The following is a 26,557-nucleotide window of genomic DNA, read 5'->3' as shown; positions in this document are numbered from 1 at the left end:
ATGTTTTTGTCATGAGGCCCTTATACACATACAAAAAAAGAGATCAAGCGCAAACAAACCCTTATCGAAAAACACAAGTAAATTTGTTCTGGCTATGCTCTGGAATGAGAAGGAGCAACATTACTTGTAAATTCCCGAAATTCTGCTCTGTTTGAATGGAGAAGCACATATGAGCGCACACAGTGGATACGGAAAGTACATTTTTCACTCTTTGTTATATTGCAGCCATTTGCTAAAATCGTTTCTCCCTGTAACTGTTCTTGAATGGCCCAGCCAGAGCCCTGACTTAAACCCAATTGAGCATTTCTGGAGAGACCAAAAAATGGCTGTCCACCAACGTTTACTATTCAACCTGACAGAACCAGAGAGGATCTGCAAGGACGAATGGCAGAGGATCCTCAAATCCATGTGTGAAAAAACTTTCCCAAATAGACTCCTGGCTGTATTAGATTAAAATGGGGGCTTCTGCTTAATACTGAGCAAAGGGTCTGAATACTTAGGACCATGTGATATTTCAGTTTTTCTTGTTTATTAAATCTTCAAAAACGTCAACAATTCTGTGTTTTTCTGTCAATATGGGGTGCTGTGTGTACATTAATGAGAAAAATAAATCCCTGCAATATAACAGAGTGAAAAACTTAAGGGGGTCTGATTGCTTCAGAACGTTCGGAATGCACTCACGTTTCCAAACGGTGAGTTAGAGTTCAGTACAACACCGATGGTCTTTCATTTCAAAGCTGCAGCCAATACTCATACGTACATCTCGACATGCGAAGATAGTAAAATGTGTAGACAGTATCTAACATGCAGCGATGGGCATGCTTTTTTAAAAGAGTAATTAGATATAGTTACTGCTCACAAATAGTAACTGAGTAAGTAACTGAGTATAAAAGTAACTAATTACCAGGGAAAGTAACTATTGCTTTACTTCAAAAAAAAAAAAAAAAAAAATCGAACGTCAAATGATTATAAAATAAATTTCCAGAGTTCACACTTAGCTGATAATTGATTATAAAGCATGTTTAGCATGCTGTCCTGGGAGAGAGCCCTGAGTTCATAAGATCCTCGAGGACGGGGCTCCCTCCTGTTGCAAGGCGAGAGGGGAGTTTGAGCTCAGGTAGATCTCGAGAACTCCCCTGTCATAGTGGCTGAAGAGCAGATAGTGATTGCTCTTAAAAAGAGATAAGTACTTGGTAGGAGCATGTCTATGGTGTTGATTTGGGTTAGTCGATAAACTTAAGTTGCATGTTTTTGGACGGTGAGAGGGAAACCCGCGTGAGCACGGGGAGAATGTGAAAACTCCACATAGAAACGTCGGCTGGCTTGGTAAAGACTAGAACCAGAGATGTTCTTGCTGTGAGGCAACAGTGCTAAGCACTGGGCCACCATGCCACCCATCTAGGAAGGAGGAGTAAGGGCGGAAGGAGGGATTCTTCAAAACGAAGATGGCTGTGATTTGTAACATAGGGTATTTATAGTAGCTTAGGAATCGTCTGATTGGTGCATTGTAAATTGGATAATGCCAATTACATCATAAGCACGTGATCCTCTCGAAATTAGTTTATAAATAAACTTCACATAAAACATTGTAGACTAATATACATGTGAGAGACAACGGCAGCATGTCCTCGACTATAGGTAGAAGAGCTCAGGTTATCACCCACTAATTTTGTGGCAGCATGTGGCGACGTGAGGTGCTTCATTAGATTATAGTAACACGCATTTTATTGTCAGTAACAGGAAACAGTAATTCATTTGATTACTCGTTGTTACTGAATAATGTATTGGCGTTAGCAACTTGAGATGTTTTTAACTGGGTGCCGCATGCGTGTCGCCCCAAATATGCGAGCCTCCATTGGAAATAACAAAGTTGCGTGTGGAAAAGATGCGATATGTGAACGGCCGCCATCATTTGCGATCTCTAGCTGTTGATCTTCTTGCTGGATTCACCTGATTTAATGACAAATGGGTTGCGGATCTATTCCTTGACAGTCTGTGGGTCCTTCATTGGGCCTTTCCAAAGAAACTTTCCGAAGACGTCTGTTTCTCACTCATTTTGCTGCTTGTGGGTTAAATTGGAACTCAAATGACCGAGATGTAACTGAGAGAATATGGTCATTTTACAAAATAAAAGATTGTTCAGATTCAGATAACAAATAAAACAGAAATAATTAATGACTTCTTGTACGGCCCGGTACCGGTCCACAGCCTGGGGATTGGGGACCACTGATCTAGACAATGCAGAGTAATTCTTATTTTGTCTTCCACAAGAGAAAGCCAATAACGCAGCTAAGGAATTTTCAAAAGAGTGAGTAAATCATTGCTAATCATTTTTTTGTGGCTGAACTGCCCAATCCAACAGAATTTGAGATCTTGTCTAGATTATTGAAGAGTTAAATGTATGTGTGTGTGTGTGTGTGTGTGTGTGTGTGTGTGTGTGTTTGTGAAACAGGACAGAGCAAAAACAGATTAGGCCGGAGCACTGTGAGAGAGGAACAATAAAACATTGGGTTTGAGTAAAATGATCTCACTGGGCTCGGCTAATTATATTTTATCAGTCTGAGAGTAGACATTTGAGGGGAAACTCATTATAAAATGAATCCAACTGTAGACAGACTGAAACTGACCCAAATTAACTATCATTTCGTTGAGAGACTCGCAGACTGAGCTGAACATTTGAAAGCATTAAGGTGAAGCACAAAAACTCACACACACAGAGTAGGCACACTCACACACACACAAATATACCAAACACACGGCAAGCATACACAGGCATATACACCACCAGTGTACCAGTGTTGAGGAAAGTTACTTCTAAAAATAAGTAATGCATTACTATATCGAGTATATTGAGTTACTCCCCAAAATGAAACTAAATTACTTTATGGAAAGTTACTTAGTTACCGTTTATAGAAAGTAATGCATTACAATATCGAGTTACTCCCCAAAAAGCCACTAAGTTACTTTATGAAAAGGTACTTAGTTACTGTTTATGGAAAGTAATGCATTACAATATCGAGTTACTCCCTAAAATGTAACTAAGTTACTTTTTGAAAAGTTACCGTTTATGGAAAGTAATGCTTTGCAATATCGAGTTACTCCCTAAAATGTAACTAAGTTACTTTATGAAAAGTTACTGTTTATGGAAAGTAATGCATTGCAATATCAAGTTACTCCCTAAAATGTAACTAAGTTACTTTATGAAAAGTTACCGTTTATGGAAAGTAATGCAATACAATATCGAGTTACTCCCCAAAAAGCCACTAAGTTACTTTATGAAAAGTTACTTGGTTATTGTTTATGGAAAGTAATGCATTACAATATCGAGTTATTCCCAAAAAAGCCACTAAGTTACTTTATGAAAAGTTACTTAGTTACTGTTTATGGAAAGTAATGCATTGCAATATCGAGTTACTCCCTAAAATGTAACTAAGTTACTTTTTGAAAAGTTACCGTTTATGAAAAGTAATGCATTGCAATATCGAGTTACTCCCCAAAAAGTCGCTAAGTTACTTTATGAAAAGTTACTTGGTTACCCTTTATGCAAAGTAATGCACTACAATATCGAGTTACTCCCCCAAAAAGTCACTAAGTTACTTTATGAAAAGTTATTTGGTTATTGTTTATGGAAAGTAATGCATTACAATATCGAGTTACTCCCCAAAAAGTCACTCAGTTACTTTTTGAAAAGTTACTTGGTTATCGTTTATGGAAAGTAATGCATTACAATATCGAGTTACTCCCCAAAAAGCCACTAAGTTACTTTATGAAAAGTTACTTAGTTACTGTTTATGCAAAGTAATGCACTACAATATCGAGTTACTCCCCAAAAAGCTGCTAAGTTAATTTATGGAAAGTTACTTAGTTACTTTTTATGGAAAGTAATCCTTTACATTACTTTTGAATTACTTTTGCTAAATTTAATGTTGCTTTTCTTGCAGTTGGCGAGTTTTTTCCACATACACATAATCTACACTTAACAACAATTCCCTTTTCTTTGATGAGCTCTAAAATAATGAGAATAATTCCATTGCAGAAATAGAAGTCTCCGTCAGCCATTTTTGTTTCCGACTGTCTGTACACTAGGCATGGGATGATAACCGTTTTCAAGGTATACCGCAGTTTGGAAAAGTCAAGGTTTTAAAATCTAAATTTACTGTTATACTGTTCCTAAGGTATGTGTAAGATTTTTTTTTTACATTTTTTTAGGACAACAGTATCTCCAGCAGGAAAAAAATATCCAAAAATGCTGTATTAAATCATAAAGAAATGTGTGTGTGAAACAAATCAAGACAACAAAAGTCAATGATTCATTTTTATTATTTAGCCTGATGTGTTTACTGCTCCAAAATTTTTGTTTATTACCCAGACATTTAAAAAATTATATATTTTAGAGCAGTAATCACAATACCGTGATACTGTGAAACCATCATATTTTCATCCAAGGTTATAATACCGTTAGAATCTTATACCTTATACCTCTTAGGCCCATGCCTACTGTACACTCTCTCATTGAGTGCGTGATTCAATATGACTATGGTCATTTTAAATTTAGCAATTTGATTTTTAAAGACTAATTAACTACAAAGTAACTCAAATATTATTACTTAATGTTTGTAAAGTAATGCATTACTTTACTTGTAACTTCAGTAAAACAATATTATGAAACGTGCATAACTTATAATGCATTACGCCCCAAAACTGTAGTCTCTTTAAATGAAAATCATTAGTGCAGGAGAGGGAATGAGATCAGTCCACTGATCTAGAGTGTGTGATTTAACCTAGTAAATATATCCAGTGTGTGTACTACCTGAAGAATGTCAGAACTTGAGAAGGAAAAAGCATCAGAGGAGCATCATACTCCGATGACACGCCGGAAATGTACAATAAACCCCAGCTAAAAAGCACAAACCTCTACTGAAAAGGACAGACCTATGCAATCATCATCATAACCGCTATTTGTATGGAGGCTTCTCTGACTACAGATCTGTAGTTTTAGGAAGGAACACAACATTTCTGAGGCGCCTAAAGTATTTGGTAATTTGGCTTTATATCATTGAGGGTTGTGTTTCGAATTAAAGATGCCAACTCAAAAATTAGGAGCAGAAAAGGAAGAAGTTTATTACTGGAAACCATCTACAGCATTGCACAGAAAGCAGCACTCAACTGGAACTCAAGGCAAAACTGCTGGGATCTGATGTGACGCAATGCATCAAAACATATCTGAAAGACACCAAGTTAACAGAGGGACAGACACAGATTTGTTGGTTTCCATTACAACTCTGGCGGAAATTTGAGAAAAATGTCTCAATATGCTTTTGAAAGCATTTGATCTTTTGTGAATATTTTGCACTTTAGAGCAGATGTCATTTTGTTTTTCAAAAAACCAAGTCATATTGTGGATGTCTGTTGATCTTTTCAGTCATTTCAATGTAATAAGACAATGTTACAACAATGTATTTATATATATACATCAAGTTTTAGGAACAACAAACAATAACTGGACTTCTAGTTGATCATTTGGTATCAGAAGTGGCTTATATGAAAGGCAAAGGCCTCTAAATTACGCTTATTTGACCACAATAAAATATGATCATGCCTTAATTTTGAATGATTTCATTAGGAAAGTAAGGTCTGACTTTGCTTAGACTAAAGTCTTGTCACTGATCAGAAATAATGTCCAGTATAGAATATGTGGTCATGCTGCAGTGGAAACAGAATGAATATTGTGTCTGACTCCATCATGAGCTTGGAGGACTGCATCCATACATCTCTGCAATGACTCAAATCACTGATTAATAAAGTCATCTGGAATGGCAAAGAAAGTGCTCTTGCAGGACTCTCAGAGTTCATCAAGATTCTTTGGATTCATCTTCAACACCTCCTCCTTCATCTTACCCCAGACATGCTCAATAATGTTTATGTCTGGTGACTGGGCTGGCCAATCCTGGAGCAACTTGACCTTCTTTGCTTTCAGGAGCTTTGATGTGGAGGCTGAAGAATGAGAAGGAGCGCTATCCTGCTGAAGAATTTGCCCTCTCCTATGGTTTGTAATGTAATGGGCTGCACAAATGTCTTGATACCTCAGGCTGTTGATGTTGCCATACACTCTGCAGATCTCTCACACGTCCCCATACTGATTGTAACCCCAAACCATGATTTTTCCTTCACCAAACTTGACTGATTTCTATGAGAATCTTGGGTCCATGCAGGTTCCAGTAGGTCTTCTGCAGTATCTGTGATGATTGGGATGCAGATCAACAGATGATTCATTTGGAAAAATCGACCTTCTGCCACTTTTCCAAATGATCAACTAGAAGTCTTGTTCTTTCAACTGGGACAGACGACAAGACTTTTGTCTTGCCTAATGAGAATGTCGATGTCTTTGAAGACATTCAATTATTGCGTGATATTGACATTATTGGCTGAAAATAAATACGACAAATTAACAAGTAAATGTATGTAGATTATATTGAATTGTATTTTAAATTGCCTAGAAGTAACAGTTACCTTAAGTTACTTTGATGATTACGTGGTAAAGCTTGAATACATATGGCAAAGCGTGATACAAATGACATCGCCCAGCCCTACATTGTTTACTTGAACACCTTGGAAATAAGAGTCTCTAATTCAGGAAATCAACATGATTATGATGTCATTAGGCATGGGCCGGTATAAGTTTCTCATGGTGTGATAACCTTGGATGAAAACACCAGTATCACGGTATTGTGGTTACTGCTCTTAAATGTATTATTTTTAAATGTCTGGGTAAAAAACAACAATAAACATGTCAGGCTAAACAGTTAAAATAAATCATTGGCTCCTGCTGTCTTCATTAGTTTCAAGAACACAGATTTCTTTACAACACATAAAAAATACAGTAAAAAAAGCCTTATATATACCTTGGGAATGGTATAACAGAACATTTTAGCGATTAAAACCTTCCAAACTGCAGTAAACCTTGAAACCGGTTATCGTCCAATGCCTAGATGTCACAAACCAAGATATTATTATTAAGTGTCACACTTATACATCAGTCACTTCTCACTTAAAGATACAATGTGTCTTTTTATAGAAATGTCCACAGAACAGTGCTATACACATTGCTGATTTATGTACTTGCATTATTCCCAAATTTCTAAAAAAAAATGTTTAGATCCAAAGAAATAAGCAACTTTAACCTAGTGAGACAGAGCGTGTGCTGTGTGTTCATGCTAATAGAGTTTTAGTGGTGAAAATGACATTTTTAATCATAATCCCTTCTCTTGCTAGTGTGTGCTGATGGGAAGTCAATAAGAACTATTGAGTATTTGTTAATAAATTAAATACAGAAGTATAAATTACTACAAATCTCATGAATAAACGTGAGATCTTTAAAAAAACAGCATCTGTCTCTCTGTTTTAGCTTCAGGGTTGGAAAGGAAAAGGTGTATAAAACTGATGCACTGCAAAAACTGGAAAAAATCTGTTCAGCTTTCTGACCTTGGAAATAATCTCCAATCCACACGACTAGACGGCTCTCTGTCTACACACACACACACACACACACACACAACACTCTCTCTCTCTCTCTCTCTCTCTCTCTCTCAACCACATGGACTAACTTTCCTAACCAATAATAACTGGTCTCAGCAACGAGCTAAACAAAACCATACCGCCGTTGTCCCATGTTTTAATGCAGTGTATCTGCACATTCGCATGAAATTTAAGACATAACGGGACTAATACAACGACTTAAGAGGAATACAAGACCATTTTACTAGACTTAATTTACAGTTTGACATTTTAACACCCCAAAATAACACAAAGACTCATAAATATTAAAACTGACAGTACATAAAAACTGCTGGTTGAAGCACAGACCAGCTTTCATACTTGAGATCCACCACTACGGTATTCCTAAAGTTCTGTATGAATACTGAATATACACATTATGAAATGATACGTTTTATGATCTGTGTAGCTTTACCTTTTTGTCGCATCCCACTGTCAACAAATGTTAGGCCTATGCAAGCAATGTTTATTATCTAAAAATCTACGTTAGGTTTCAAGTGTTGATGCTTTATTAGATCTCAATGTTAAAGAAAATGACCGTCCATGCAGTGTTTAACACAGCTCTAAATGAACGAAAGCATCTAGCTGAGGTAAAACTATTGTTAAATAGAAAAAAAAAGCAGTTTGAACGATTCGCCATGAATTCGGATCTTTATACGTTTTGTTCACATTCTACCAACCACAACAGACTGGGACACATACCTGTCAAAACTCCCGTTTTTCCTGAGAGTCATTCAGAATCATCACCCGCCACCCTCCCGTTTTGTTATTCCAGAAAACTCCCGTGATTCCACCTTCCCACCCCGGTCCTCAGCTTTTTGGTACAGTCTGTAACACCACCCAGTCGCCAACTTTGGTATAGTTCTCAATCGCCCGAAACCCAGTCTAAAGTGCAGTTTAGGGTCGTCACGATACTGGAATTCGATACCAATCGATACTGAAATGTTAAAATCGTCCATTTCCCGCTAACATTTCAGCGCAGTTGATCTCGTTCTTAAACAGCGCTGATTTGCCATTGTGTTCACATGCTCAACAGAAATGACTGTGATTGGCTGTGAAGGTCATCGGTTAACCAAACTCACGGCTGTTCACTGAGTGTAACCACAGATCCAGGGACACTGGAGTGTTTTAAAGCCATGAAGATCAGCTAGTCTGTTTATAAGCTGACTTACGAGCGATTCGCTGATGAATCTTGGCTTTAAAACTCTCCAGTCTCCCTGTATCTGTGGTTACACTCAGTAAACATCGGTGAGTTTGGTGAACTGATGACCTTCACAGCCAATCATAGTCATTTCTGTTGAACACGTGAACACAATGGCAAATCAGCGCTGTCTAAGAACGCGCTCAGCTGCAATGAAACGTTAGCGGGAAATGGACGTTTTTACATTTTCAGTATCGATTGGTACCGAATTCCATTATCATGACAACACTAGTACCTTGTATTCATATCAGTCTTATATACTTATATTAACATCTAAAAAACTTTGTTTTGATTTCACAAGGGCTTCAACTCTAACTTAAATGACTGATATAAATAAAACTTAAGCACTATCTAGTACATTCAAACGCTTTTAGACCGGCATCTTTCTTTCCATTTAATTGAGACTGCATGCACAAGACTGGAGTAAAATAGGATTTCTTCTGTCATGGCGGTGCAGGAAACACTGTCTCACACACACATTCCTCCAGACTCCTCTCAGGATTTAATCTAAACAACAGTCAACGTCGGCACAATATATAGAAAAGCTCAGCATGGATCCTCACAGAAGTGAATGAACAGAAAGCAGATCACCCACTGACTCTCTCTCTCTCTGTCTGCTGGATTAAAGAAGCTTGTTACAACGGAGAACAAAAATCTAAATCAATACCTTTGGTACTAGAAACTGATGTAAATAGAGATTATATTCATTTTTTGCCATGTGTGACAGTGAAAACGCAACGTCAAGTCAACGACCTATATACATATATCAGCCTAGGTTTATTTAAAGGAGAGCTATTATGCAAAAATCACTTTTATAAGGGGTTTCAACACAGTTGTGTGGCAGCAGTGTGGGAATATAACCAGCTTTGAAAGGTAAAAATGTATTATTTACAGTATAATCACATTTGATCAACAGTCTGCAGAAACACTTTGATTGACATTCTCTTTGTACGTGTCATCAGTGGGAGAAAGCCCCGCCCACTAGTGACCATTTCTCCCCGATTAGCATAGGATGTTAGTCTTGTTTTTGAATCTGCCTATATGCTGACACAATTGTAGCTCCGCCCTCTTTTGAAAACAGCTCAATCTCATTTGAATTTAAAGCGACAGGCACTGAAATGGCACGATTAGGATCAAGGTATAAAAGGGGCAGCTTCAGAGAGTTATAAAACCATTCATTCATTCATTTTCTTTTCGGCTTAGTCCCTTTATTAATCCGGGGTCGCCACAGCGGAATGAACCGCCAGTTATAAAACTAGTTATATATATTTTTGAGCTCAAACTTCACATTCTCACTCTAATGACTCTTTTGAGTTGTCTTTATTTTAATCTTTAAATAATTGTAACCCTAAAAATCAGAGAAAGAAACATTCAGCCACACTTCATTTTATATTTTTTATTTTAAGGTACAATTCTCGCTATTAACATGTGACGGTTGGGTGTAGGATTGGGGTAGACGTTAATAAAATACAATAAATCTGAAATTTAATAAATAATACAAATTAGTCTCGTTAACCTCCGACCGCAAACGTATATGATCTAGCAACAACCATTCATTTGTGCTTCTCAGAAACCTATGAGTGACATCACGGATACTACATCTATATTTTATAGTCTATGCTTGTGTCTCAAACTCCTACCTTGTTACTTATTAATAGTTATGAGAAGGGCCAGACGGAATCTGCTGACATTTTTTGCTATTTCTGCAAAAAATTTTGCTAAAAATCTGCGGATTTGTCAGCACCAATAGCCTTGTGGTTAGTGCGTCGACACATGGCACCTAGGTGTTCACGGCGACCGAGTTCGATTCCCGGCTCGAGGTCCTTTGCCAATCTCTGCTCCCAATACTTTCCCGTCTCTAAATCTCTACTGTCCTATCACAATAAAGGTGAAAACTATTTTTTTAAAAATTAAAAATCTGTGGATTTCTGCGGAATTATTTTGGGAGTACCATAACTAAAACCTTAATATTTGAAATAAAAAATAATATCTTTTTAACTTGTATTTAATGTTTAAAATGCAAATTATGTAATTAGATTCACTTTATTTGGTAAACAAAGCAAGTCTCTCTTATAATATCTCTACTAAAAGACGGAAAATATGACTTTACAAACTGTATTGTAAATAAATCAAAGGAACACGTTCATATTAGTCAATAATATTACTTTAATTAATGTAAAAACTGAATAAATATAGATTTACACACATTTACACGAGTAAATAAACAGAATTAATGATGGGCTAAAAATCTGCGGAATTGTGCACGCGCAGATTCCGCGTGGGCCTAGTTATGAGTGTAGATTTAAGTGTAAACATCATAAGTGCTAATAAACAGCCAATATTTTACTAACAGGCAGATAATACACTACTAGTTAACAGTTAGAATCGGCACTTATACTAGTCAGGTTAATATACATTTCATCTCATCTCATTTTATTTCTCAAGTGAATGCCTTGTTTTATATCCATTTATGCAAGTTTTTCCAGGAAAATCCCAATTAAAAATGACTTTTTTTTTGCTGTATAACCTACACCCACTTCAGAATGAGTCCGCAAAAACACTGAAAAGCCATTTAGAGAAATATCAGAGCGAGAGTGAAATACTGCAGTGATTGTGTGTTAATTAAGTGCTGAATAAACGAGTGTGTGACGAGCGGCTGACCTCACACCGCTCTGTGGTTACACTTGGCCTCTTTTTCCTCCTTTCTCTTTCTTTCGCTCTCTCCTCCGTCCCTGCTGTCGCCAAGGACGACGGCAGCAATTCAAACAATGTTCCTTTTCTTTGGCGAAACTCGATCGCTGAGAGTCGGAGAGAGAATCTGTGCTGCGCCGTTCACACCTTCCTGTCTCACTTCCTCACTCATGTCCTACTTTTTTGTTGTTTATACGCAACAATATTGTTTATATGGGTGACACGGTGGCTCAACAGTTGGCACTGTCGCCTCACAGCAAGAAGGTAACTGCTTCGAGTCGCGCTAAGTCAATTGGCATTTCTATGTGGAGTTTGCATGTTCTCCTCTTGTTGGCGTGGGTTTCCTCCGGGAAAGAGGAGGAGACAAATGTCATTTACTTTCCATTTATTACAAAAACAGTAATGCCGAGTTCAGACTGCAGGATTTTCAAAGTAGTCGTGTCACGAATGTTTCCTCAGGGTGCTTCGGTTTCCCCCCACAGTCCAAAGACATGCGGTACAGGTGAATTGGGTAGGCTAAATTGTCCGTAGTGTATGAGTGGGAATGCGTGTGTATGGATGTTTCCCAGAGATGCGTTGCAGCTAGAAGGGCATCCGCTGTGTAAAACGTGTGCTGGATAAGTTGGCGGTTCATTCCGCGGTGACGACCCCAGATTAATAAAGGGATTAAGCTGAAAATGAATGAATGAATGAATGACTATCTGGGTTAGCGTTCCGTCGTGCTGTGTTTACACTGTGAGACGGATCGGCAACAGGAGGTCTCACACTGCATGACTTTAAAATAGGAAGAATCGCTGTCCAAACTAAGTCTCACAACCAAACACACGCGAGAAATGACATGGAAACAACGCGAGGTCACATAGTATATATTTTGTTATCAACTACATAATGTGAAAGACGCCTTTAGTAGGGCAGAAAATGTACTTATTTTGCTCACCTGTTAAAGGGAATCAACTTTTTTCTTTTTCGACCCGGTTGTGGTATTGCTTAGATGACACGTCAAACAGACACAATGCTCCTGCCAAATTTCCACTAGTTTCCAAATAAACTGATAATGAGCACTTTTAACTTCTCCCCCAGCCTCCCGCTGGCCCGCAGGGAGTCTCATTGGCTGTAGGTGATCGCCGATGTTATTTTAAATCAGAACTCATTCACACGGCATGATTTAAATCGCCAACAGCTCCAGATATTTAGCATGCCAAAAATCTCACGGGCGTCGGTGACTCACCAGCGATTCTCTCAGATCGTGTCTTTGATAATTTCTATTGTGTGATTGTTACTCGCGTGCACGAGCACCGATTTGCCAGTGATTTCAGGCATTTGTAGGCGATTTCTCAAAACCTGCCGGCGAATCAAAATCGGGGCTAAAATCATGCAGTCTGAACTCGGCATAACGCAACAAACTTTTGGTTTCATGAAATAATCAGCTGATTAAAAATAAATTGTAAATTTCACTGTTACTACTACTGTTGCCGTTAACGCTAAATGTAGAAATCTAACATTATCGTTTGTACAACCCATGTTTATTTTTAGTCTCATTTTCAATAAATGATTCAGTGATTCACTTATAAAACTTCATGTTTCATTGCTAGATGATCATTTTTGAGGTATTTTTAAGTGGCATATTTCTGACGGCTGGTTGTCGCCACCTATTGGTTAAATAATGTAATTTCAGCCTACAACTTTCATTTTTGAGCGTAAAGTTAAACGCATTCGACAGTGATTTTAATCTTTAACATAAAAATCTGTGGTTTTATCTACATTATAAACTGCTCTCCCAGTACTTCTGTGTTATTTCACTGTTTGTAACTTCATAACTCACTCAAACATCTAAAGACAATCTCTTTCTTGACTTTTCCGGTTTTCAAACACAGATTTGAATGCAGCGATTCGAAGGATTAACAAACACGCAAATCAGCATCATTTATAATCTGCTGTATGTTGTGTGGGTGTTGAGATCCTGATCTTTTAGTGTTTAATCGTGCAGCGTACACTGAATGCATGGACCTTTAATAACCTAAGAAACCCACCACATCCCGAATAACCCACCACAACTTCTTCAGTCATCATTATACTATTGAATGACATGAGGCGGTCTACAAATTTAGGATTAATCTACAAGTTAAAAAAATGTAATAACCTGCGGGTCATTACGATCCGTGGAATGTAATTCGTATGAATCACGGATCAACCGTGATCTTACATCCCCTACAAAACAATACTTCTAAAATGTAAAGATCCCTTGAAGTGTTTTGAAATGCTGTTTATAGAACATTTCTGTTGGGTTAAGCAGAAAAATATTGGCTGTTTATTAGTCTCCGTTAATAAGATGGGGGGGGGGGTGGTATTTATAATCAGCAATACCGTTTCAAGGGCAAGTATATAAAGCATAAGGGGAGGACGGTTGTTTACACACAATAATATTGTTTATACCAGGGCTGCACAAATGATCATTTCAGCACCGATATCGCAGTGTGATCATTCGCAATCGTCACATCGCACAGTATATACGCATTGTTGAATCTGGATTCATTCATTCACTTTCTTTTCTGATTAGACCTTTTATTAATCAGGGGTCGCCACAGCAGAATGAACCGCCAACTTATCTATGTTTTACACAGTGGATGCCCTTCCAGCTGCAACCAAGTACTGGGAATGTGGAGTCTGGATTATAATTTATTCTTATTTTGCACGTGTTTTTGAGGCCTGTGACTGTGTGAGGGGTTTAAAAGCATTCAGAACTAAGAGATTGTATTGTTTTTAACTTTGGCAAAATCAATAACGATCCATTTTATTGAATTGTTTATAAAAAACGAAGACTAAGCACTTACAATAGCCATATAATAGTTTCAAAATGAACCGCGCTGAGATAACAATTAGAAAACACACCAAACCGATGACGTCAAGCTCTTATAATTTAATTTTGTGTCCTGTATTCGTTTAATCTTCATGTACAAATAACGAATCTAGAAAATGATATATCCATTCCACTTACATTACTCTGCCAAAATGCCTTCAGTACTTTACCATTGCTTAAAACCAAAACCAAGATTAACACTAGTGTTTCCCAGAATGCATTCAAAGCATGTTCAGACTACAGAGAGAGAGAGAGAGAGAGAGAGAGAGAGAGAGAGAGAGAGAGAGAATTCCTCAGGTGATGTCTGATGTGAGCCACAGAAACATGAGCATTCCCGTGTCGACACCACACCCGTGTGTTTGTTCACTTTTGTGTAGCTTTGAGGAGAGGCTGATCAACTTCCTGGAGTGGAGAGAGAGAGAGAGAGAGAGAGATAGAGAGAGCGAGAGAGGTGGAGCTCGGCAGGTGCACTTCATAAATACACACTAATATAGAAACAGTGTTGCCAGGGTTGCATTTCCCCCCCACAAAAACGGTCTCTGTTTTTATTATTATTATTTTTATTTAAATGACTCAGAAAAACTACTCGGAGAGGATGAAGTGACATCTAAACTGGCAGCAAAAATAAAATAAAAATTATATATACACACATATATTTATATATATATACATACATACAGTTGAAGTCAGAATTATTAGCCTCCGTTTGAATAATTTTTTCTTTTTTTCCCAAATGATGTTTAACAGATTCAGGAAATTTTCACAGTATGTCTGATAATATTTTTTCTTCTGGAGAAAGTCTTATTTGTTTTATTTCGGCTAGAATAAAAGCAGTTTTTAATTTTTTAAAAGCCATTTTAAGGTCAGTATTATTAGCCCCTTTAAGCTCTTTTTTTTCCGATAGTCTACAGAACAAACCATCGTTATACAATAACTCACCTAATTACCCTAACCTGCCTAATTAACCTAGTTAAGCCTTTAAATGTCCCTTTAAGCTGTATAGAAGTGTCTTGAAAAATATCTAGTCTAATATTATTTACTGTCATCATGGCAAAGATAAAATAAGTCAGTTATTAGAGATGAGTTATTAAAACTATTATGTTTAGAAATGTATTGAAAAATCTTCTCTCGGTTAAACAGAAATTGGGGGAAAAATAAACAGGGGGGCTAATAATTCACTTCAACTGTATATTAGGGATGCTCATAATAACTGATTTACCGTTAACCAAAAGGGTGCGTTTTAAACCGACTAATGGTATCAGTTAAACGATTAAATAAATATTATTGTTATTTATTTAAAGTTTGGCTGCATAAATGTGCAGCACATATTTGTTAACTTGTGGGACGGTAACACATGCAACCACACACGCCTACAGATGTGTTTTGCCAAAGAAGCCAAATGAATGAAGAATATTGCTGGTAACAGTTAGACACAGACGAGTTGATGCGGTGGAGAAAGTAGTTCCTCATACAAAAAGACTTTTGAGACACTCCATGTTTGATTTTCTTTTTTATATACATGACCATGCCGTCAAACTGTTGTATAAATGCAATAGCTCACTCGTAGCAGTGCAATATGGTTGTATATCAGCACTGCTGGGACACTTGAGCCAACGCACGCCTCCCACCAGTGTGGATATACAGTGACATCTCACTACTAGGAGAATGATATATATATATATATATATGTATAATAAAGGAAAATGTATTCAGATTAATAAAGGGACTAAGCCAAAAAGGATATATATATATATGTATATATGTATATATGCTGCGCATCGTTGGATTTGCTCTTCAGTGTTTGGACTCTCAGTAGTGATTATTAAACCACACTGAACTGAGCTAAACTGAACTGAACTGAGCTAAACACTGAAAACTGAACTACACTGTTTCAATTTACTATGATCTTCAATGTGAAGCTGCTTTAACATGATCTACATTGTAAAAGCGCTATACAAATCAAGGTGAATTGAATTTTATTTGTTAAACGCATGATTTTTTCCTTTTTTTCTTACTGCACAACTTTTACTACTTAAGTTACAATTTTATTGAATTTAAGGAGCCGAGTCTCTGTAAAATATATGGACGTAGTGTCCGTGACGTCACCCATAAGCAGGGCAGACGGAATCTGCGGACATTTTTTGTTATTTCTGCGCAGAATTGTGTTAAAAATCTGCGGATTTGTCGGCGCCAATAGCCTTGTGGTTAGTGCGTCGTCACATAGCACCAAGGTGCTCGTGGCGACCCGAGTTCCCCACACTGCTCCCCACACTTTCCTGTCTGTAAAATGAAAATGAAAACTGTCCTATCGCAATAAAGGTGAAAACCCCTAAAAAAAAAATAATAATAAAATTAAATAAAAATCTGCGGATTTATGCGGAATGATTTTGGGAGTATCATAACTAAAACCGTAGTATATGAACTAAAAAGTAATACCTTTGTATTGTTTACAATGCAAATGCAGTTAGATCCACTTAATTTGGTAAACAAAGCAAGTCTCTCATATGTAATATATATAATATAATGCACATATAACATAATGTGCACATATAATATAATGCACATATAACATTGTATATAGTAATAAACATGTACATACACTTGTCAATCTGTATATTTGCACTCACTACTTACTTCTATTTTATTTTTTTTTTAAATATATTTATTATCTGTTTTTTGTCCTGTCTCTGTAATCCTGTTGCACTGTAGAAGCTCTGTCACGAAAACAAATTCCTAGTATGTGTGAACATACCTGGCAATAAAGCTCTTTCTGATTCTGATTCTGATATAATATATCTACTAAATGAAAATATGAACTGTATTGTAAATAAATCATATAAATATTTTCACATTATTCAATAATATTACTGTAATTAATAAAAAAAAACTGAATAAATATGAATTTACGCACATTTACACAAGTAAATAAACAGAATCAATGATGGGCTAAAAATCTGCGGAATTCTGCACGCGCAGATTCCGTGTGGGCCTACCTATAGACTTCTGAAGAACGCAAAAAAAGCTACAAGTAGGCGTGGCCAACTGTCACTATTTTGTTCACATCTGTCGCCTCACATCAAGAAGGTCGCTGGTTCGAGCCTCGGCTGGGTCAGTTGGCGTTTCTGTGTGGAGTTTGCATGTTCTCCCTGCGTTCGCGTGGGTTTCCTCCGGGTGCTCCGGTTTCCCCCACATAGGTGAATTGCGTTGGCTAAATTGTCCGTAGTGTATGAGTGTGTATGGATGTTTCCCAGAGATGGGTTGCAGCTGGAAGGGCATCCGCTGCATAAAACATGTGCTGGATAAGGTTCATTCCGTTGTGGCGACCCCGGATTAATAAGCCGAAAAGAAAATGAATGAATGAATGAAATCTGTTACCCCTTTTCGACAACTTGGCCTGTGTGTTTAATAGACGGTGTGCTACATATCAGTTAGTAAATGCAAGGCTATTGATGAAATCCAGGCATAACACTGTATGACAACGCTTCAGATGACTGTTCTAGAGTCTACAGCTAATCGATCCGTCAGATTCTGGAGTGCTTTACAGGTCTGAAGATAATTATAAATGATCTTAAATAAAACAAATACATGTATAGTATATGTATATGATATATAAATTATACACTTATATATCATATACATGTATATGATTTATAAGTGTATAATTTCACTCATCTGGGAAATGGAGGTCCGGTGAACGATTTGTGAGCACGATTAAGTGCACACAGCATGCCATATCATCTGATAATTGGAGGAAATAATTCCAATAACCAGCTGACTGTGTAAAGCCACATAAAACAAAACCAAAATACGATGAATATGCTGAGTTCAGCGGCTAATCAGCCGGAATCAGCTGAAGTGACGGCGACCAGCGAGACCTAGCTGTCACTCAAGTGGCCACGCCCTTAATTATGCAGATTTAATATAACCTAATATAAAGGAAACGGATGAGTTATAAAAAAATTCACCCCCTCACAGTTGTCATGGAGGGTAATAATAGCTATATGAACCAAAATCGTTCTTTGTACCAGGTTGTAAACACCTTTTTTTCTGCTGTAAAGTTGGCCATTCTAACAGTGGGCTCAATTGAAATTTGCTCTATTGTGAAGTCAGGACTAGCGTAATTTCCATGAATTACAGTTTGAGTTTTTTGCTTCACGAGGGAGAGCGGGAGGTTGCCGCTTGTTTCAAACGCATGTGATCACTAATTTTTCAAGACTCTTATTTTGTCACGCTCCACATCCCCTGTGTGGGAGCTCTCAGTGCAGCGCATGAGTTCTCCTGAATGGACAAACCCATTCCGAGAGACTTATGAGCGAGCAGGAACACGAGCCAAACAGAAGGGTGTGCATGGCAACTACAAGATACTACGTTGTGCTGGTGCATTTTCTCACAACCCGTCCCATAACTCACATCTCTAATGGAGGCCTGTTGTGACTGTTCCAAACCACGAGCGCCAAATCAAAAGCATTTACTCCTCAAAGGTATAGTTCACCGTAAAGAGAATATTTACTCATTCATTACTCGTTACAAACCTTTATGCGCTTCTCTTTTCTGTTGAACACAAAAGAAGATATTTTGAAAAATGTTCAGGCGTCTGTGCATCTGCGTTTGGAGTGAGTGAACGATGGTCTTCACAGCCAATCACAGTCATTTCTGTCGAGCACGTGAACACAATGGCCAATCAGGGGTGTTTCAGAACGCGCTGAAATGTTAGCGAATTGGTACCGAAGTCGATACGTTTTGACGACACTAGAACAAAGAATGTCAAACAAGTGAATGAGTAAATGATTGTCATTTTGACACGAGTTGTCCCTTTAAAAAAGCAAGTTACTCATATCTCCATAGCGAAAACAAGCTAACGAATGCATAGCAACTAGCCAAAATCATTTGTTATAAAGTACAACAGTGTACCTTGTGTCAGTGTACTGCCCCAATGACAGCTTTTGTGCCTTTATTCTACTGAGAGCAGAATGTGTAGAATATATGTTGTGTATATGTGACTTTGGAAACGACACTAAAACATATCAATGTGGCAGCAGAGGTTTGCGCTACTAACAGAATACCAACGCTGTATTTTATAACACATTGACCAATTTATATGTTTTAACTTTGGTGAATATATTTTGTATAAAGTCAGAAATACACACATATACACACTTTATCAGGTACACCTTATTACTACCGGGTTGTCCCCTTTTGCCTTCAGAACTGCCTTAATCCTTTGTGGCATAGATTCAACAAGGTACTGGAAATATTCCTCAGAGATTTTGCTCTATATTGACATGATAGCATCACGCAGTCGCTGCAGATTTGTCGGCTGCACATCCATGATGCCAATCTCCCGTTCCACCACATCCAAAAGGTGCTCTATTGGATTGAAATCTGGTGACTGTGTAGGCCATTTGAGTACAGTGAACTCATTGTCATGTTCAAGAAACCAGTCTGAGATGATTCGCGCTTTATGACATGGTGTGTTATCCTGCTGGAAGTAGCCATCAGAAGATGGAGACACTGTGGTCATAATCGGATGGACATGGTCAGCAACAATACTCAAGTAGGCTGTGGCGTTGATACGATGCTCAGTTGGTACTAATGGGCCTAAAGAGTGCCAAGAAAATATCCCCCACACCATTACACCACCAGCAGTCTGAACCGTTGATACAAGGCAGGATGTATCCATGCTTTCATGATATTGACGCCAAATTCTGACCCGACGATCCAAATGTCTCAGCAGAGATCAAGACTCATCAGACCAGACAATGTTTTCCATTCTTTTAATGTCCAGTTTTGGTGAGCCTGTGTGAATTGTAGCCTCGGTTTCCTGTTTCGTCAGACCATTCTCTGTAAACCCTAGAGATGGTTGTGCGTGAAAATCCCAGTAGATCAGCAGTTTCTGAAATACTCAGACCACCCTATCTGGCACCAACAAACATGCAGCCTTCCAAGTCACCTAAATCCCCTTTCTTCCCCATTCTGATGCTCGGTTTAAACTGCAGCAGATCGTCTTGACCATGTCTACATACCTAAATGCATTGAGTTGCTGACATGTGATTGGCTGATTAGAAATTTGCATTAACGACCAAAAAAAAAAAAAAAAAAGTGCTGATTTACTTTGGCAATTTACATCTTGGGAATTCAGGCTGGAAGGTGTACCTAATAAAGTGGCCGGTGAGTGTATTACTTAATCTGGCCTGTAATGCTGTTTTCGAACACATTTTTGCCTGAATCTGGCACTAAAAACAAAACTTTTTTAATCTGGAAAATAGATTTATAATAACTTTGTAGATTGGTAAAATAATTTTACATGCGAAAATGAGGATTTTAAGAATAAACTCAGACCCATTACAAACACGAACGCCCGAAATCAAGAGGAAATGCAACTTTTTGGAGTTTTGTCAGTTTATTGGCCAATTCGTACAAATTTATTCACTTTCAGTCGTAGAAAAAGTAAAATTTTAAAAGGAGGTGTGGCATCAAACCCCGCCCCTAAACCCAACCATAATTGTGGGACGAGCAAATCATACTAAAATGTAGAGATCGTACAAATTCATACGATTTAGTCACCAAATCAAAAAGTTACGAATTGACGCGAGATATCGTTAATTGGACACGCCTACAAAAACGATCCCTGACTTCCACAGTCAACATGGCAGAAATCACAGCATCACAAAAATACACACACCACCGACAAACGTCTAAACATCATCACGTATTGAATGCACGGCGCTATTTGTGCTGTGAGTATTTGAGATGCCAGCGGTTATGAGTTATGCAGAGTCATAGGCTCAGTAAAGCCAGTCACTAATCTAGCAGTGTGTCATTACTGCGGTGACGTGTCATCACCTGCTTACTAACAGTGTGCTGCGGGCTGCTATTCACTGTGGCCTAGAATTATAGACAGATGACACAGATCTCTCCAGACACCTGCTAGAAACACACTTTGCTTGAGAAGGGATTTTGAGGAGGGAACTGTCAGACGACGCTTCTATGTTCATTCTTGTTGTCAATTGCAGAAAAAAGTGATTGATGAAAGGCAAGGCAGGTTTATTTATATAGCACATTTCATACACAGTGGCAATTCAAAGTGCTTTACATAAACAGGAATAAAAGAAACAAGTATAAGAAAAATAAAAACAAATAATAAAAATGGTTAAAAAAATAAAATAAATAAGCATAAAAACAGATCAAATGTGTTATAAAAGAATGAAAAAGAAGAGAAAAACAGAATAGTGCGATCTGTCGGATGTAGCACAGTGCTCATTCAGTAAAGGCACAGCTAAACAGATGTGTTTTCAGTCTTGATTTGAATGTGCCTAATGTTGGAGCACATCTGATCATTTCTGGAAGCTGATTCCAGCAGCAGGGGGCGCTGTTAGTAGCTGAAAGCCGATTCACCCTGCTTTGACTGAACTCTTGGAATTTCTAGTTTATTTGATCCTAATGATCTGAGTGATCTGTTGGGTTTGTATTCAGTGAGCATATCTGTAATGTATTGAGGTCCTAGGCCATTTAGTGATTTATAGACCAGTAATAATACTTTAAAATCTATTCTGAATGTAACTGGGAGCCAGTGTAAAGACCTGAGGACAGGTGTGATGTGCTCTGATTTCCTGGTTCTGGTCAGAATTCTGCCCGAAGCGTTCTGGATGAGCTGCAACTGTCTTGAATGTCTTTTTGGGAAGGCCAGTGAGGAGGCCGTTACAGTAATCCACCCTGCTGCTGATAAAAGCATGAACAAGTCCTCACTGGAAACAAAGCATCTAATTCTTGCAATGTTTTTGAGATGATAGTATGCTGATTTACTAACTGCTTTGACATGACTATTGAAACTCAGATCTGACTAAGCATTGAGCACAGATGACTTTATGACAGACACAGAGCATAGTATAAAGGAGGAATGTGGCAATCTCTATGCTAGATTCAGTGACTGACGCTCGTCTCCCCTGTATATTTAAAAACCAAAATACACAATGACACTATCAAATATATCTACAATGATAAGGAATATTGTTACTTAACGCAGAGCAATACCACACAAACAAAGGATGGACTTTAAAGGAATAATGTGAGGTAAGCTTTGTTATAGTGCACTGGACAAGTCTCAACAAGTTCGACCCACGCATGCGCGAGGCAGACAGTTCTGTACAATTACATAATCTATATCGGCTTAAAGATATCAGCCTAATTTTGATATCGGACCGATAACGATAACATTAAAAATAGCATTTATCGTCGGCGCCAATAGCCTAGTGGTTAGTGCGTCGACACATAGCACACAGGTGCTCGTGGCGACCAGAGTTCGATTCCCGACTTGAGGTCCTCTGCCGATCCTTCCCCTCTCTCTGCTCCCCACACTTTCCTGTCTGTAAATCTCCACTGTCCTGTTAATAAAGGTGAAAACCCCTAAAAAATTATTATATATATATAAAAAAAAAGCATTTATCGGCCGATAACGATATGGCCGCCGATATATCGTGCATCCCTACTACATCCCAAAACAAAATATTGTATCTTTAATATGACTACATTTTTCTATACTGTAAAAACGTTTATTAAACGCATGTAAGATAATCAGATTTGAACTAAAAGTTATACAACGTTTAATTTAATATAAAACATATGCTGGAACAGTTGGTGGTTCATTCCACTGTGGCGACCCCTGATGACTAAAGGGACTACGCTGAAGTAAAATGAATGAATAAATGAATTCAACATATAGTCATTTTGCTTGATGTAAGTTGAATGAACACACCAAAAACGCAAAGATTTCTAGTACGTATAAACCAAACTAAACAACGCAGGTGTGAAAGCAACCTTAAGAACACTTACCAAAAAACAAAAAGAGGGTGTAAGTGGGCTTCACAGAAAACAATGCTACAAGCGTGTAAAATGTGTCTCTTTCTAGATCACAATGACTACAGAGGAGACGCTGATCAAGGGAGTTTTTCTGCTCCGTCTCTACAGGCAGACGCTGAACAAAGAGTCTCTCTTTCTCACAGTGTGTCTGTTCCTCCACGGGACGGTCTCAGGTTACCGTGAGACCCGCTGCTCTGTCCGGCCTCGAGAACTAAACCAAACTAAACTCAATCTGCCTGATCACTGGAGTGCAGAGACTTCTGGAAACTGCAGGAAGTGGTGCTGCAAAATATATATATGGGTTCAGCGTTGATATCGAAATGTTTTATATTAGTAATATCATGCAGCCCTAGCAGGAAGACAGTCAGAGCTGGAGGATCAGACCGTCAAAACTATTTTTATCCAATAAGCAACACACTGTCTTGAGATTGACAATATGTCCTAACCATGTGTGCAACAATAATTCGAGCTCTCGCTTTTCCATATTAATGAGTTCCTGTCTTGGCCAGCTGCTACTGTGAAATGAGTTTTCTCTGATGTTGGTTTCTATGTCTGTAGAAAATAAAGTCAATTGTCATCGGTGCAAAATCATGTTTATAAAAGCCAAATGGTGACCCTGGACTAGGGGTGGGCGTTATGACCTAAAATTAATATCACGGTATTTTTCATCTTTTGAACGGTGACGGTATAATATCATGGTATTACTTTCAATAGCAAAATAATATACATCTCAAGGAAGAACGGACAAAAGAAAGTCTCACTTCTATCACTCTTTAAAAGTTTGGGTTTGGGTCATTGTAAATGCTCAGTCTCGTTATGAGCTGATCTTCATTTCTCTGTGTTGGTGGAATAAAGCAGGCGAGTCAGCCGCACCAATTTATGAGCAGACAGAGCAGGATTCTCGCGATGACCACCAGCGCAATTCCGCTCTTTGTTATGAGCCGTAGTTTCAGTGTAAACTTAGTAAAGGTGAGTTTCTTTGGCGATGATGTGTACAGTGTTAGATTTTATATTTAGCGGACATTTGCGCTGAACACGCGGTGAATACAACGCATCAAGATTCAGGCACCTTCTCCGAAAACACTCGATTGATCTCAGCTGGCGGATCAACATTAAACTCATGTCATGATCGCTGTCATCTGCGCCATTATTATTATTATAACTTTAGGTGAGGTTTGCAAACCTGTGCACTTTTCACTCTTCAGCCGTTTGCATTTCCTGCAGTAACAAAAGCTCCCTGTTATCTGACAGCGGGAAGCGTTGAGTGACTGACAGCTAATATGAACCAATACAGCAGCAGGGTAGAGCGATTCAGCAAGTTTTTAGAGAAAATCAAATCAGATTGCACTACAACCATTATATTCAGACACACAAATGCTCCCAAATATATTATGAGGGCGCATAGATTAAATTTCGGGCGCTCATGCGACCAAAATGGTTGCAATTTCGAGCCCTGTAGTATAAGGACATGTATTCAGACCACAACTGAACGTTTGAAGAAAATTGAATGCCTTATTATTTAGAATTAGCTATTATTGATGTAAATGCAGCTGTTCAAGGTGCATAATTGATTTATGGTATTGACGGTATTAGAAAATCCATGTCGTGGCGCAATGTCACACCGGTGATGACTATGACACCGGTGTACCGCCCACCCCTACCCTGGACCACAAAACCTTCTGAGCTGCACAGGCATAGCTAAAGTCAGAATTATTAGCCCTACTGAGTTACAGAAAGAAGATTTCTTCAACACATTTCTAAACATAATAGTTTTAATAACTCATCTCTAATAACTGATTTATTTTCTCTTTGTTATGATGACAGTACATAATATTAGACTAGATATTCTTCAAGACACTAGTTTTCAGCTTAAAGTGACATTTAAAGGCTTAACTAGGTTAATTAGGGCAAGTTATTGTATAACGATGGTTTGTTCTATAGACAATCGGAAAAAAATAGCTTAAGGGAGCTAATAATATTGAACTTAAAATGGTTTTAAAAAATTAAAAACTGCTTTTATTCTAGCTAAAATAAAACAAATAAGACTTTCTACAGAAGAAGAAAATATAGGAAATACTGTGAAAAATTCTTTGCTCTGTTAAACATCATTTCGTAAAGATGCAACATTGGATTAAAATAACCCGACATTTAAAAATAAATAAATAAATAAATAAAGTCAGAATATTTAATGACTTTTTTGAGGTGTTTTTGTTTTACTTACATTGACACACAGTGCTGGGGAAAGTTATTTTTGAAAGTAATGCATTACAATCTTGGGTTACTTCTAAAAATGTAACTAGTTGTTCTACTTAAGTTACTTTTTATTGCAAGTAATCCATAAAGTTACTTTTAAGTTACTTTCGCGTTACTTTTTCATACCTTGCTGAAGCTTGATCACTGTCAGAACTTACATTTAAAAGTAACTTTTCATTTAAAATTGTGTTACTTAGTTACTTTTTATAGTAAGTAATCCGTTTAGTTACTTTTGAGTTACTTTTGCGTTACTTTTTCTTACCCGACTGAGGCTTGATATCTTTCAGGGAACAAAAACTTGTGTCATGGTGTCACTCAGAACATGCAAGAACTACAAAATTAAAGGTTTTAAATTTACTCTATACAAGTTTTAATCTTCTTTCGTTATAAATATTGTACCTCAGATTGGCGGAATGGTCATTTGGTTCATTAATCTTTTGACATTAAAATAATATCTTAAATTAACTGTCTTGTTTTTACAACTTTCAGATGCAACAATGCTCTTTTAAACTTTAAAGAAAGAGAGATTTGACATTTATCATGATAATTATTAATATTTATTGAAAGAAACAATATTATAATTATAAATGTTTTGCCATGTCGCCCAACCCTGTAGTAAATACCATATTTATGACAGGATCCTGTGCTTCAGTCTGCTGGAAATATAAGAAGGCCTAATAATTACATCTGGTCATTTGCCAGTTTCACTATCGGTGTTCACAGGAAAATTCCTGGTAATATGAAACTTGTTTTGTCACATCTGGACAAAATGTGAGACTAAAATAGTTAATATACCACACAAAAAGGTCTACAGAGTGCAAAACTAATAAAAAGTGAATGAGTTAAATCTAAGAAATAGATTACACTGCTCTCTTATCCCATTTAATCTCACAATGTGAGCATATTTGATTCTTTAGACCTCCCCAACGAAATCTTCAAGCCTCCTTTAATATGATGTTGGTTAAATTAGGTTTACACACAATAGTGTTAAAATATGTCATGAAGAGAGGGCGGGTCATACAGTAGCCACTCCCCTTTTTACAAAGTGGCCAATACTATTTTGTTTTATCATAACATGAAATAATACGGCTTTTTTATTTTGCCTATACGATATATATTGTCATATTGTGTGGCCCTAATAGAGT

General features: G+C 37.6%; 1 protein-coding gene across 4 annotated transcripts in view; it reads right to left on the bottom strand.

Moving 5' to 3' along the window:
* The window catches only part of ppp1r9ala (protein phosphatase 1 regulatory subunit 9A-like A), an 83,228-nt gene that overhangs the window by 40,667 nt on the left and 16,004 nt on the right, over window positions 1–26,557 (bottom strand). The window lies entirely within an intron of this gene.

Source organism: Danio aesculapii, chromosome 9 (assembly GCF_903798145.1).
Source record: "Danio aesculapii chromosome 9, fDanAes4.1, whole genome shotgun sequence".
NCBI classification, from domain to species: Eukaryota; Metazoa; Chordata; class Actinopteri; order Cypriniformes; family Danionidae; genus Danio; species Danio aesculapii.
The sequence above is the reverse complement of the archived record's forward strand: the minus strand, read 5'-3'. Positions and strand labels throughout refer to the sequence as shown.